Source organism: Prenolepis imparis, unplaced genomic scaffold, assembly GCF_030444845.1.
Source record: "Prenolepis imparis isolate NDT839.2.m4 unplaced genomic scaffold, iyPreImpa1.0 SCAF_8, whole genome shotgun sequence".
In the NCBI taxonomy this organism is placed as follows: Eukaryota; Metazoa; Arthropoda; class Insecta; order Hymenoptera; family Formicidae; genus Prenolepis; species Prenolepis imparis.
This window is the reverse complement of record NW_028141166.1, coordinates 11,706,499-11,720,024: the sequence shown is the minus strand read 5'-3', so window position 1 is coordinate 11,720,024 and position 13,526 is coordinate 11,706,499. Positions and strand designations below refer to the sequence as shown.

The 13,526-nt window shown below is 29.4% G+C and overlaps 1 protein-coding gene across 5 annotated transcripts in view; it reads left to right on the top strand.

Moving 5' to 3' along the window:
- Nmdar2 (glutamate ionotropic receptor NMDA type subunit 2) overlaps window positions 1-13,526 on the top strand; it is a 208,911-nt gene that overhangs the window by 35,609 nt on the left and 159,776 nt on the right. For 4 of the 5 annotated variants that reach the window (XM_083044914.1, XM_083044910.1, XM_083044911.1 and 1 more), the window contains exon 1: window positions 464-759. The exons of the other annotated variant lie outside the window; for it this stretch is intronic. The gene's annotated coding sequence lies outside the window, so the exon portion shown is untranslated. Of the gene's footprint in view, window positions 1-463; window positions 760-13,526 lie in introns of those variants that run through there. 5 annotated transcript variants of the gene reach the window in all.

Sequence of the window (13,526 nt, the reverse complement as noted above, 5' to 3'; positions counted from 1 at the left end):
TGATGATCATTATTTTTATATGGGGCATATATACACATGTTCGTATATGAGCGATATTATTTATAGTCGTTGTATACCGAAAAACTTCTAAAGGTCTACCCCGCAGAATAAATGCTATATTTATATTTCACTATTCCACATCCAACGGCTCATTTATTACACATTCAGGAAGAATATCAGCCGGCTCGCTGCCAAACACTCGGGTACATTCCGCACATTAGCCCTTCCCCGCGGAATTCCCACGTTTCGCAGGGCAATCATGGGTTCGTGATCTCCCCCACGGTGTATTGGGATCAATCGCGATCTACGTGGACGGTCTCGGTATAGAGAGTGGTGGTGTCCTGAACACGCGGAAGTCTATGTCGGAGTTTCGGGGCGAAACGCGTGCGCGGGTGGTTTTAATCGGCGGCGGGGGCGCGGTCACGGGGACAGTATCGTCGCTCTTCAGTTGGGTTTGGTACGCGTCTCGCGACTGTGCGCCCACTGTGCGCCTCTCCGTAGAGAGCATCTTCGTTTTTCTTTCTACCCTCCGATCCACCGATCTCGCGAGTCGCGCGCGAAACTCGCGACGAAGGGAGAACTCGTTTTCTATCTTTTTTCGGACACTTCGCCGAAATTTTTCTCTCCAAATATCGATCACTCAACAATCCGGTTTTGCCGGAGTAACAGCCACGAATGCTACGTACATGTTCGAGGACCCAAGAGTATTTACTAGTAATTCTTTCTTGACAAGACAAGCGGACTATCACATGACGAGGGGTGAGTCGGTGTGTTTGTGCGAAATTTTTTTAACTTGTCAAAATCAGTCAAAACACGTACGTTACTTATATCTCGCAAAAGAGATGATTACTGTGCGGATGTTTCAGTTGACGCCGGACGGTTGACGTAACGAAGTTAGGTGTGTAGGGAGGAGAGTTGACCTTGTGGTCCTGCGGAATGTATAAAATAAATGGATGATGTGACCTGCGGTTTTGTTACGTGGAAGCGATTTCGTTAATAAATGATGGAAAGTTAGCGACGTTCAATTGTCATTAATTATATATAGGAGGAAGAACTGGGGGATAATCGGATTATAATTTTGAAATAGAGATGGACAAAATAAATGATTTTACTCATATTATCCGGATTTTAGTATTTATCAAGTAATCGCAACATTTTGCGTGTTACTGAATTAAAAATGCTAATATATTTAGAAAAAAATATTAAAAATGTATATCAGTATAATGTATAAACATATAAATCGGTTAACAATGCTAAATTAATAGCGTCAACTATATAATATAATAACTTTTTTTTATATTTATATTTACTGTAAAAAAAAAGAACAGAAAAAAATTAAATGTGTAAATTAAATTTTTTTAACTTGTCAAAATCAGTCAAAACACGTATGTTACTCATATCTCGCAAAAGAGACAATTATAGAGAATACAATATAGATATGTATAAACGATAAAATTCTAATACAAGCAGTTTTGAGAAATTATATGGAATTATTGAATAATTTGCGGTTAAGATATGAGCGGAACAATTTAAAAATGATCGCAAAAAATTTTAGAGATCTTATAAAAATTGTAAATGTAAACATTTGATTTTATATCATTTTAAGGGAATTAATTACAACATAGGGTTAATTTTTGAAAAATAATTTATAGATAGCTGAAATAGCAATAATCAGAGCAAATAATTTTAAAGCTGAAGTAAAAGAAATAGAAAGAGAGAGATGAGTGAGATCTCTCTTCTTTGTAGAGCTTTTATAAATAATCAATTTATATTAATCTGAAATATTTAGTCTTCTTTAGAATATTTCCAAAAATTAATGTTATATAACTATGTATTATATATTGTTATATAATAATGTTTTATAACTTTTTATTATTTTATTCTCTGTGTCTGTTTGTTTTCTCGTATGCATCATCAAATATGCTTTGATAAATCTGCGTCAGCAGAACGTATTTGAAAATGAAAGATAGTGCCAATGTCCAGTTATCATTGACGCAATGATAATAACGCATATAAGGGTGTCTAGATGTTGATTATGGCTGTTTCGATAACCTTGTGTAAGCTACTTGGTAGTGGGACGCAATCCGGTATCGATTCGCGTTCCGTTTAATGCGGAACTCTTGTGTGCATTGATGGCGCACACCCCGAAACAAAGGTATTCGGCAAGTGGCTTAATTAAGTCGAAGGGAATGCACTTTGTAAGGTGTGACAAAGGCGATGCCTTTCACAAAGATTCGTCTTTTTCGAGCGATGGAAAAAGCAATAGATTCATATCATTTTATGATAAAATATTTTTTGTGTCTTATAAATGTGTCACAGAAACTTTAAAAAAATTTTAATGAATCTCTTTTCTATATTTATAAAATAAAAGATATATAATAAAGTAATATATTATTGAAGATCTGATACATATGAAAATTAATCGAATGATATTTTATAATCTGTATTAATTTTATAGATTATTTTTAATAGGCCTTATTTTTTTATTTCTTATTGCGCTGTAATAATATATATGATTTTTGTTGTTATTATATATAATATTAATTATATGTTTATTTACGCGCTATTTTTAAAGTAAATTACGTTTGTAAAATAAATGTTATGAAGATATATATATATATATATATATATATATATATCTTCATAACATTTATTTTACAAACGTAATTTACTTCAAAAATAGCGCGTAAATAAACATATAATTAATATTATATATAATAACAACAAAAATCATATATATTATTACAGCGCAATAAGAAGTAAAAAAAAAAAATATATATATATATATACACGCACACAAATCCATAACATAATCGGATTGTTAATATCATTTCTACACTTAATTATGCTTAATTGTTCTTGTGTACACAATTATATCACATATCATTTGCATAATCCTTCCGATAAGTATTGTTCTGACAAAATTGATTGTGTGTTTTAAAAATAATAAACGCGTATAATTGGCGTGTAATATTTCTCATGCTATTATTGCATTTATCATACGTGTAATGCATACACTGATTCGTATAAAGTTAAATCAATTGGGAATCTGTGCAAAACGATCTATCATCGTATTACATTGCTAAAGGCAGTAACTGGTTTATTCGCTCTTTTGGTCTAATCAAAACGATTTTAATTGTGTACTTAGTGCGATAAGTCCATGAGTTGCTATTTGATTATATAATCTGACGTATCGTCTCGACGGACGATATTTACACGTGACTCGTTAAACTTTCCAGATTAAACATGAATGTGGTAAATGGGCGAAGGAGATTTCGTATTCATTCCACTTTTGTTAGTGTCTATTATTGACGGTACTGTCTTATCCGGCGTAATTATTCTACTCTGCCATATTTTTTGTATTACTTTGACAAATTATATCTAAAATAATATGAATTGTTAACTACTTATATAAAATTTAAGTTATTAGTATTAATTACCAAATTACGCGTTTTTGAGAAACGTACCCTATATACATTTTTCTAAAACACTACAGTGACAACTAGAGAAAAGAAGAATATATTTGTAATATAAAATATATATTTTTTTCTTCACAAATATTTTTTATTTTAGATTCATTTAATTGAATTAATTCTTGACATATATCCGACAGTGAAACAAGAGAGACATATTGTGAGACATATAGCTTCTATAATACATACCGTGCATATACTTCATAATTTTACATTATGATTTATATTAACAAAATTTTAATTAATTAAAAAAATCTTCAAAGAATATATAATTGATATACATATAGACAAAAAACTTTGTCAAAAAAATGCTCCAAAATATTATTTTTTTCGGCTTTCATCATGGCTCGCCTTAATCATCTCAAATTTTATGTTATTGATTTTAATTAAATAAACTTTATATGCTTACATAATATATATTGTAAGTTAAATTATGAAGTCAACTTGTTTACATAATAATTTCTACCGGTAACCGCATGATGTTTATATATAAGAAACTTTATTTATTGTGTGGCAACTAAATATTTATTATTAATAGTGTATAAAAAATGCCGTCCCTTAGGGTTAGTTTACGAAAGTTTCAACGACAGCTGTTAATTATCAAGCTGTACACACTCACGTTGCGAGAGCAACGACAGGATATAAAGTGTATAAATAAATGAAATTCGAGTGGCTGTCGTCAGAGTTGATTGGCCTAATTGGCGCGACAATTCAATTTCATGATCCGAAATCCGTAATCAAACAATATTTTCTGGAAAAAAAATAATTGAGATGCTAGTATTGACTTTGAACTTATATTATCTTGTCATCTGCACGCATCTATATTTATAAATTTATGAAAAATAGCATTATATATTCAGTTTATGACATGAATAATGTGTTATAATGTAACGTTACTTTCGCAAATTTTACAGCTATTTTTATATACAAATTATTACACCCTTTATTTATAATTTACCCATAATTTACCATACGGAATATATTAAAGTAGATAATTCATAAAAGTTAAGAATTATTTATAATTATTAATAATTAAAATTTTTGAATGTATAGGCATTTACACAGCATCAAATGAAAATTAATTTTTATCTCGTCAAAATAAAATTGCAAAGTAGTATACATGTGAAGTTTGTTTGAAATTCTTGAACTTTGCAAATCCGTCACTTACAGTTTCCTATATTTTGTGTTTGCAATAATTAGTAATTATAAAAATAATTGAGATGCATAAAAATAATTGAGATGTATAAAAATTATACATCACGTGGATTAATGACGAAATGTAAGAGCTATAAGATAATGTCGGGATAGATTAAACGAACCGTACTGGTCAAGCATTACGAAATTATTTGCCATCGAACGAATACAGGCATGTTTGATTAATGAAATTGATTCCATTGCGTGTTACGTGTTGTAGCTTTGTTATTGTGTTTCATCTTGCTTGGTCGTTATTAAATCTACGCTATAGATAAATAACATACTATAAATAAATAATATTGGATGTAGAATCGTATAATGGCCATGGAATCATATACGTACAAATTCTTGATTCTTGAAAAGAATAATTAATGAATACGATAAATATATTTTTTTATAGAATTTTACTTTAACAATGTACATTGTTACAGATCTCGTGCAGTTATCACAATTGTATAGTTGCTTTGAATTTCTGTAAAATGCAACAAACATATGTGCGTAATATCTTTTATCATGATAAAAAATGTATGAAAACCAAATCAAAACTGTTCTCTAAATTATCGTTGATAGTTAAACTCTCATTGTCTCGTTTGTTTCATCAGTCCTTTTGCATTATATTTATTTTATATAATTATAATTCCTTTGTAACAATTAACAGAATTCATCAAGAAATAGGTCACGTAGTTGAGAATTGCCTTTGCTTAGAAAAGAGTAAAATGAATAAAGATGAACACTGAGACGATCTTGATTATCTTTTCACTATATACAAAAATTGTTTTATAATTGATAAACAAGTTAGAGGTTTATTAGAGAATGTATTATATATATCAGAATATATTATAATCAGTAAAATTAAAATGTGTACACACACACACACACACACACACACATGTACATACATACATTTTAATTTTACTGATTATAATATATTCTGAGAGAGATATATATATATATATATATATATATATACACATCCATGTATTTAAAATATATTTATAAAATTGTTAAGTATTACATACCAATGAAACAATATAAACATATTAGTAAAAAAGTAAAATAGTTATCCATATTATTTTTATTAAAAATTAAATCTATGTTGAAAAATAATTAAGAAAGAAGGAGATCGAGCAAGGATCGTGGTTCTATTTCCCGCTATTTCTGTCGTAATAAATCACCTATCTTCAGCAACTACTGCGGTTAACATTGTTAATTAATGATCCTTGTGTCGAGCGGAACACGTGACAGGCTGACACAAAGAGTAGAGATAAATGATCCCTGATTGTGCAATTTAGAAAAATAAATAGAAAATGTTTTCTTTGACGATCGATATTTAACGTTAACCGTGTACGATTGTCACAGATGCTCATATTATTACTTGTATTTGTGCGTACGTGCAACTACATAATTTACTTTATATTATAAATAATACAAACTATAAATGTTGCGCGTAAAATATTATTAGAAAAAAAAATATCTAATGAAAAATCTTGGTATCGAGTAAGAATTTAAGTGTCTACAGTGTTTTCTTACACATTACGTACGGAGATGATAATTAACGACGTTAATTAACACCCAATGGAACATTAGCCGCAACCGTTGACGGCACAAAGAGGGATGAGATAAATAATGCTCGAGTAGCTGGTAGCTAAAATTATTTTCACCGAGTCACAAAGTCGCGCTTGCGGCACCAGTGGCTAGTAGATGTTTTAAAAAAATATGCAAGAAACGCTGCGCGTTGTGCTTATTATTTGCAGTAAAAAATCGACAAACATGATCACACCAAGTATAATTAAAATGAGAACTTGAATGTCAAACCGCATAAATATTACCATTAAAAGTTACAGTTATACGATCATCCGCCATTTGTAATTATCCAGATACTATCTTAACATTCGTTAAAGCAAAACGCTTTTATCAAGAAACGTACGTAATGTCTAGTTTCTCAATTTTCTCGGCACGAAACGCCTGCAGTTCTATTCCATTTATCCGAAAGGATAAAATAAAGGATAAAATGAAGGAAAGTGTGGGAGAGAATTCACTATCAAAAATAATGATAACATTTTTATATTTCTGTAGCATCTCTTATAACGTTTCAAGTAATATATTACCTATCACGTACATATCACAGGAAATACGAGTCTGATTTGCGATGTTCTATCTCTCACGTCATTCGAGAAATGACATCTTGTCTCTAAGGGTTACTTTCACGATTATACAGCGCTCTAGCGCTCCTATTCTTATGATATAAAAAAAGCATCGTTAATTAAAGTCAAGTGTTTTTACATCATCAGATCTAACGATTCCTTGCCCGTATAAAGTAAATGTATCGTTATAGACGGTGTTGATTAGACTAATTAACACCATTACGCCGTGACGCAATTTTCAACTTGACTCTGATATATCGTCCAGACAGGCACATCATTATCGAAAGGATGTAAACGTTGATACTTTTAACATCAAGCTAATATGATAAGATTCAAAATATAGATCATTTCTTGATAGCTAAGCTTTTTGTTTAATATAGAGATTAGGACAATGTAATTAGTATGAGAATAAAATTAACTTTCAAACTGTCTGTATAACAGAAAGATGATAAATAAAAATTGAATCTTAACTCTCAGAAATATGAAATGTATAACAAAGAGACTTTATTTTCTTTATTTTTTATGCAACATTTCAAAACCGTTATTTAATGGAGAAAAATCACGATACAAAAAATATTTATAATAAAAATGTATCAAAATATTAAATTTTCTTTTTCTTTTTGTAGATAGTAAATTTTTTCGTTTGCTTGTTTATTTCAAATATGCAAAATAAATTTTCTTTGACAAATGGTGAAGAGAATTCCATTCATCATAGATTAGATTACTATTGCAATTTTGCAACAGCCAATATTTAGTTTTAGATATTAACATGGAAAAAGTTGAAAGTCTCTATTTGATTTTTTTCTCTCCTTAATATTTCTTAATATTTTTGATATTGTGAAGAATATGATATCAATTATAGATAATTGCAAAAGTATCTTTTTATGTACTTAAACTTGGCTGTTAAAGTTTTAGTATAGTTTTAATAGATTGTTTGAAGTGAGAGTAATGTAATGAAAGAGATTAACATATTTTAATTCAAGTGATAAACATAACTTTCTCTTTTGTCTTCAAAATGCGCATTTTCATATGCGCAAAGACGGTTCGTAATATATATAACGCTAATACAGAGGATATTGATCGGCGTCGCGACATGATTGCTGATATCGAGGTTGATCCCAATATGTCGTCAGGACCAGATAGTTGGGAGCAGTAAGTAGCTCCTAAATGCTGTGAGGATCGTATGAACGTGAAAGAGTTACGTATCATCCCCTGTGATATTTGCACAGCTAATGGACGATGATATATCGCTAAATCTTTCCGTCTTCGATAAAAGATCAATCAAAGATGAAGATAAGGGAGAGAAGATTATTCTTACGAATGATCCTTTCGAATATTAACATTGAGCGAGCACAAAAAAATCTACAAAATCTTCTATATTTGCAGTGCCAAAGCGGTTATTTTGACCCGAGGATTAAGACTTGAATATTCGCCGGCTCGAGAAAATGAGAAAACGCGAGAAACATGTCTCTCGGCGAGACTCGTCGGTTACGTTCGCTAAAGGGCTGGATCAACATTTGTCTATTATTTATTTTTGTCACTTTCTGCGCGCGGTTTATTGCTCCTTCAAATACCCTTTTCGTTTTTTCCTCTACTAACAGTTTTTGTGTTTTTCTCTCAGAAAACGAAAGCTTGAAAAGAGGGAATGTGGAAAGGGAGGCAATAAAATAGCGATTTTGCGGAGGGATGGCATATGCGTGACAAATGTTGCTTCGCTACATTGCCATAACGATGAAAAATAATCAGTAACATATATGTATATGTGCCGTAGGGCAAATAATCATAAAGCGGATTTGCGTGAAATGAAGTGTAGATTGCAATAACTTTTCGCGTCTCCAATATTTTGTCATCATTGACGTTCGATTCGCTCTCTCCCTTTCGTTTCTTTATTTATACTTCTAAAACTTTATTTAATGTTTAGCAGGATATAGGGTGGCCCTTGTTTTACCATATCTAAATGTAATACATATTTGATTCTGTATTACGTTGCATATAAATATCTCTTTTAAATTTTGTTCCATCTCTTGATACATTGTGCGTTTTACGTAAAAATGAAGCACATATGATATTTTTCGTGATGCGTTAAACATTTCATATACACCAATTTTGCTCTGTACAAAGCTCTGAACGATGAAATATTCATATAAATTTTACAAAGCAATTCCAAATATATTTGTGGATATTGTTTGGTCCACTGTTTCACACTTTGTACAAAATAAAATTTTATGAATTTAACTGGTTGAACTGCTTTTAATTTCTCTATAATCGTTATAGATTACATATAACAAATATTACTAGTGTTAAGATTTAATCTAAAATATTCAATATTATAATAATATTAAATCCCAAATTTCTACAGTTAATTTTAAATTTATGAAATTTATTTTTAATAATTGCATTGATTAAACACAAAATATTATTTTAATAAATAAATTTAATATCCTCTTTATTGTAACATTTAGTCTAAAATTATTATATTGTTAATACAATTTTTCAAATGCCAAAAACGATAATACTAATGCTTGTGAAATTCATCTCTTCCCACAACAGTAATTATTTAACCGCAATAGTGTTGTCGAAGTACTTGCACGTTTGCGCGAGTTAACGACGCAAGTACGATGAATGCATCTGCACGATATTATTCACTAGCGAGCAACGTAAACATAAGTATTTATTGCCGTTGCATATATCGTCGTTGCAACGCTGACGATGCATTCTGCGTGGGTGGTCGCACGAAGTGCAAGGCAATTTTTTTTCGCAAAAATCGGATTTTGGTAACGCAGTACAAAATATATATGACACGGCATTTTCTTTCTCTCTCTCTGTAATAAGAAATGTATTTTCAAAAGATTATCATGGATTATTATAAATGGATGTTAACATGAACAAATAGAGTGTCTGAAGTTGCAAGAAATAATATATTCAATTTAAATAATAATTCTAAATAAAAACTATTTTAATAGTTGACTTGGAAATTTTTAAATATTCGTTTATATACCGAGCATATTTTAAAAGTAAAAGACAACATTATATTATTTATCTTTATTTTTATTTATATCGGTTATTTATGTATTTATATTCAGATATGTTACTTAATATGTAATTAATTTAGATAAATTTTTTTTTATAATAACTCCTTTTGCAATAATTTCTAGAGAACTTCAGATTTATTAAAATATTGAACACTTAAAAAAGCGTGGAAGATATAATCACGGTAAAAAGTCATTAATAATAAAAATAGATTTCAGAGATAAAAGCTTGCATTATAGTTATCTTCGCTATTATTTTTGAAAAAAAATTGTACGAGGAAAGTTTCTCTTTGCATAGGAATATGAATTTTCATGTTTAAGTAGATAAATGAGTTGGGTGAGGTATTCCATTACTTTGCGTTTAAGGGAATACAGTTGGGAAACAGAAAAGTGCTAGGTAAATTGCATATAACATCGATCAAGTCTGTAGATGGCACATAATATCTGCAATTTCTATTTCGCGATGTAATTTATACCTTAAACACGTTTGTTAGGAACCGTAGCTTTGATCTTGTCCTTCTTTTGCGTGACGAGATTGTAATATCTTCCACAAAGAATCTGTAAATCCCAAGGCATCTTTATACCAGCTAAAGAATGTCTGTAAAGAACGAGAGTTAATAGGAAAAATGCAGAATACGGATGAAGTAGAAGAAATCTCTATTTTGCTCTGTCTACAATTTCTTTATAAAAATATCTTTATTTGATATAAAACAGAAAGAAACAAATGATGATTGAAAAGATTATTAAAAAGAAAGTTAAGATTAAAAAAATATATGTATATATATTATATAAATCAGTAATGAAATAAGATTAAATAATATAATAAAAAAATTATACATTAAATGAATAAATATTATAAAATTATTTAAAAAATGATAAATATTTATTTAACAAACGTTATAAAAGCGTTCAAAAATTATAAGTATTTATTTTATTATTAGAGAAACTCTTTTATATTTACCCAAATTTTTATAATACTTAATTCTTTACTTTTTAATTGTTTTTATATAGATTATTTATTAAATTAGAAAGTATTTACTTTTTTATCTTTTATTTTTTTTGTTTTTTTTTTTTTGTTATTTATTTCCAGTTGGTTTTATCATTTATATCGCATATTTTTTTTTTATTTTAACACCTATCTTAACAGAATGAAATATTGTTTTGAATGATTGTCACAAACTAGCCTTGTGATATATTACCAAATTGCATCAAAATATATATAAAATGTTTAATATAATATATTTAATATATATGATATATTTAATGTTTTATATATAATGTAGTTTCTCATATAAAAAATATTACATAAAATAATATTATTATATTACATTTATTATATTTATAATATTTATGTTTTCACACTGACGTATCTCAAACATGATTGATGTAAAGGCGTAAAATAAACCGTCATTCTTGTAACAAGCTAGCGATAGAAAAATTCGTATAACCAAGTTCACGTTTTTTCACAACTGTTAAAAAAGTGCTGTATCGATCTCGTAACGCTTCGATATATTACGTCATCACGTCTGTATTGGAACTCGTAAAATTTACGATACGATTTATAGACGAATATGTCTAGTTGAAACATAAGAAATAGAACTTTATGTATAATTGAATATACGATATTTAGAAAATTAGAAAAATATAATATCTTTTGTTTTATATTTTAAATTTGTTTAAACATATTTTTGAATAATATTTATAAAATGTTTTAGATCAAAATAATATCTGTTTAATTTCTCTCAGTAAAGTATAAAAGCTCACACACACTAATACAGAGTTGTATATTATACCATATCGCAAAAAAAGAATTGGGAGTCGCGTTTTTAATATAGACCACTTTGCCGTCTGTCGTACTCAAACGTTTGTCTGTTTGCTCGTTGATCAAACGCGAAAATCGAGCCGACCTTCAGTAACTCGAAGGTTGTAAAAATCAAACTAAAAACGACTACATCGCCGAAAAGGAAGCAGAATTGATAAGGTAAATATCGAAAGCGTGGTTGCGACAGAGTAGAAGAATATTTGCACTTTTTGTCGCTTTATTTGCGTCATTGAACTTGCACGATTTTGACACAGCAGTGCAAATTTTTTTATATATGTGTGCGGGACAATTACCGTGCGAGTAACTTATTCAAAAACGCACATATAGAAATATAAGGCTACGGATTTTTTTTACCTAAATCTTGTTTAAGCGCTCAACCATTACCGCACGAATTTAACGACAGAGAAAGAAGTTTGAAGCGTTAAGCTCTTTTTATTGTGTTTAAAATCAAATGGACATTTTCAATGATTTACGATTTAATTTTTTTCATAATTTTTATTTCTTTTTTTATATTTACGTTTCAATTAGAGTATTCTTTTTTCCATGATAATCTCGATATTATTTTAAAATTATTTTTTTTATCAATTCTTTTTAAATAACATATCCCAATCAAGTTTAATGATAATATGACTTATTGTTATATTTCAAAATTTTCTAGATAAAACGTTGAAAAATAATTTATATACCATAATATTACATCATATAAACACAACAGATTTATATATTTATTGCATTATAAAAGTTTCTACACTTTGTGCACATGATTCATGCCGAGATATAATAAAAAGACAATAGGGAATATTAATGGAAAATTATTAATTATATACCTTCGATTATCGCGATGTCACTTGATGCAATAATTATATGTTCAAGATTGATAGATGTTGCATTTGTCAATTGGATGTGAACTGCTATTAATCAGTACAAATAGGTCAACGGCTGTTTCGAATACGCATATTGATCGGAATATATTGCAATTTTTTCATCTTTTCTTTTGTTTTTGTTTTACAATTCGTATCTGAATCAATGTTTTTCTTCTTTTGTAAGCATATGACGTGCGAGTACGTTAACACTCGATATCCGCGGTAGAACTGAGAAATGAATTTCTTGTCGAATTGAAAAATATTTTTTATCCATAAATATGGTTGAAAAATATATGAGATACTGATTATAAGCATAAATGGCAACGTACCAAAGAATATATAAATGATAATATCAATCATAAATTGGTAAAATATCCCTCTAAATATTTTAATTTTATTTACCTCAAATTTAAATTGCTTACAGCTGCAATAACTTTAAAAATATCGCAGAGCAAGAGAGCTATTGCCATTGCGGAAAATATTACTTGTTAAAACGACATGTATATAGTATCTTTCAATAATTTTATCGAAACATCTATATATTTTTCCTGTTACGTTTTGTTTCTGTGCGTTTTGTTTATGTGAGTATTTTCATGCGAACCGGTCTTACTGTATCTCGTGCGCGACGGCTATTGTAATATTGATTTAGTATTTGCGTCTTTTTGGCGTGTTTCGGCGATTCGGTAGGACTTGTCGAATGTAACATGTCCATTATTGGTAGTGCGAAAAAAAGACCAGCATGTACATTTGATTGCGAGATAAAGGGGGATCGATATAGTCGAAACCGTGCGCACATTGAAACAATAACTGACAGACCAGTGCTAGACTGATATTAATCAAATAACCGGAATATAGAACAATAATCGGGACATGACACACCGACGAAAAATGGTAATGTTTTCGGAGCGCGAGTAGGAATGGAGATTGGAAAGCGGTTGAAGTTACAACTTACCCAATGTAAAATTGATTGGTCGCAAGATAAAATGAAATGCATGTGCCCG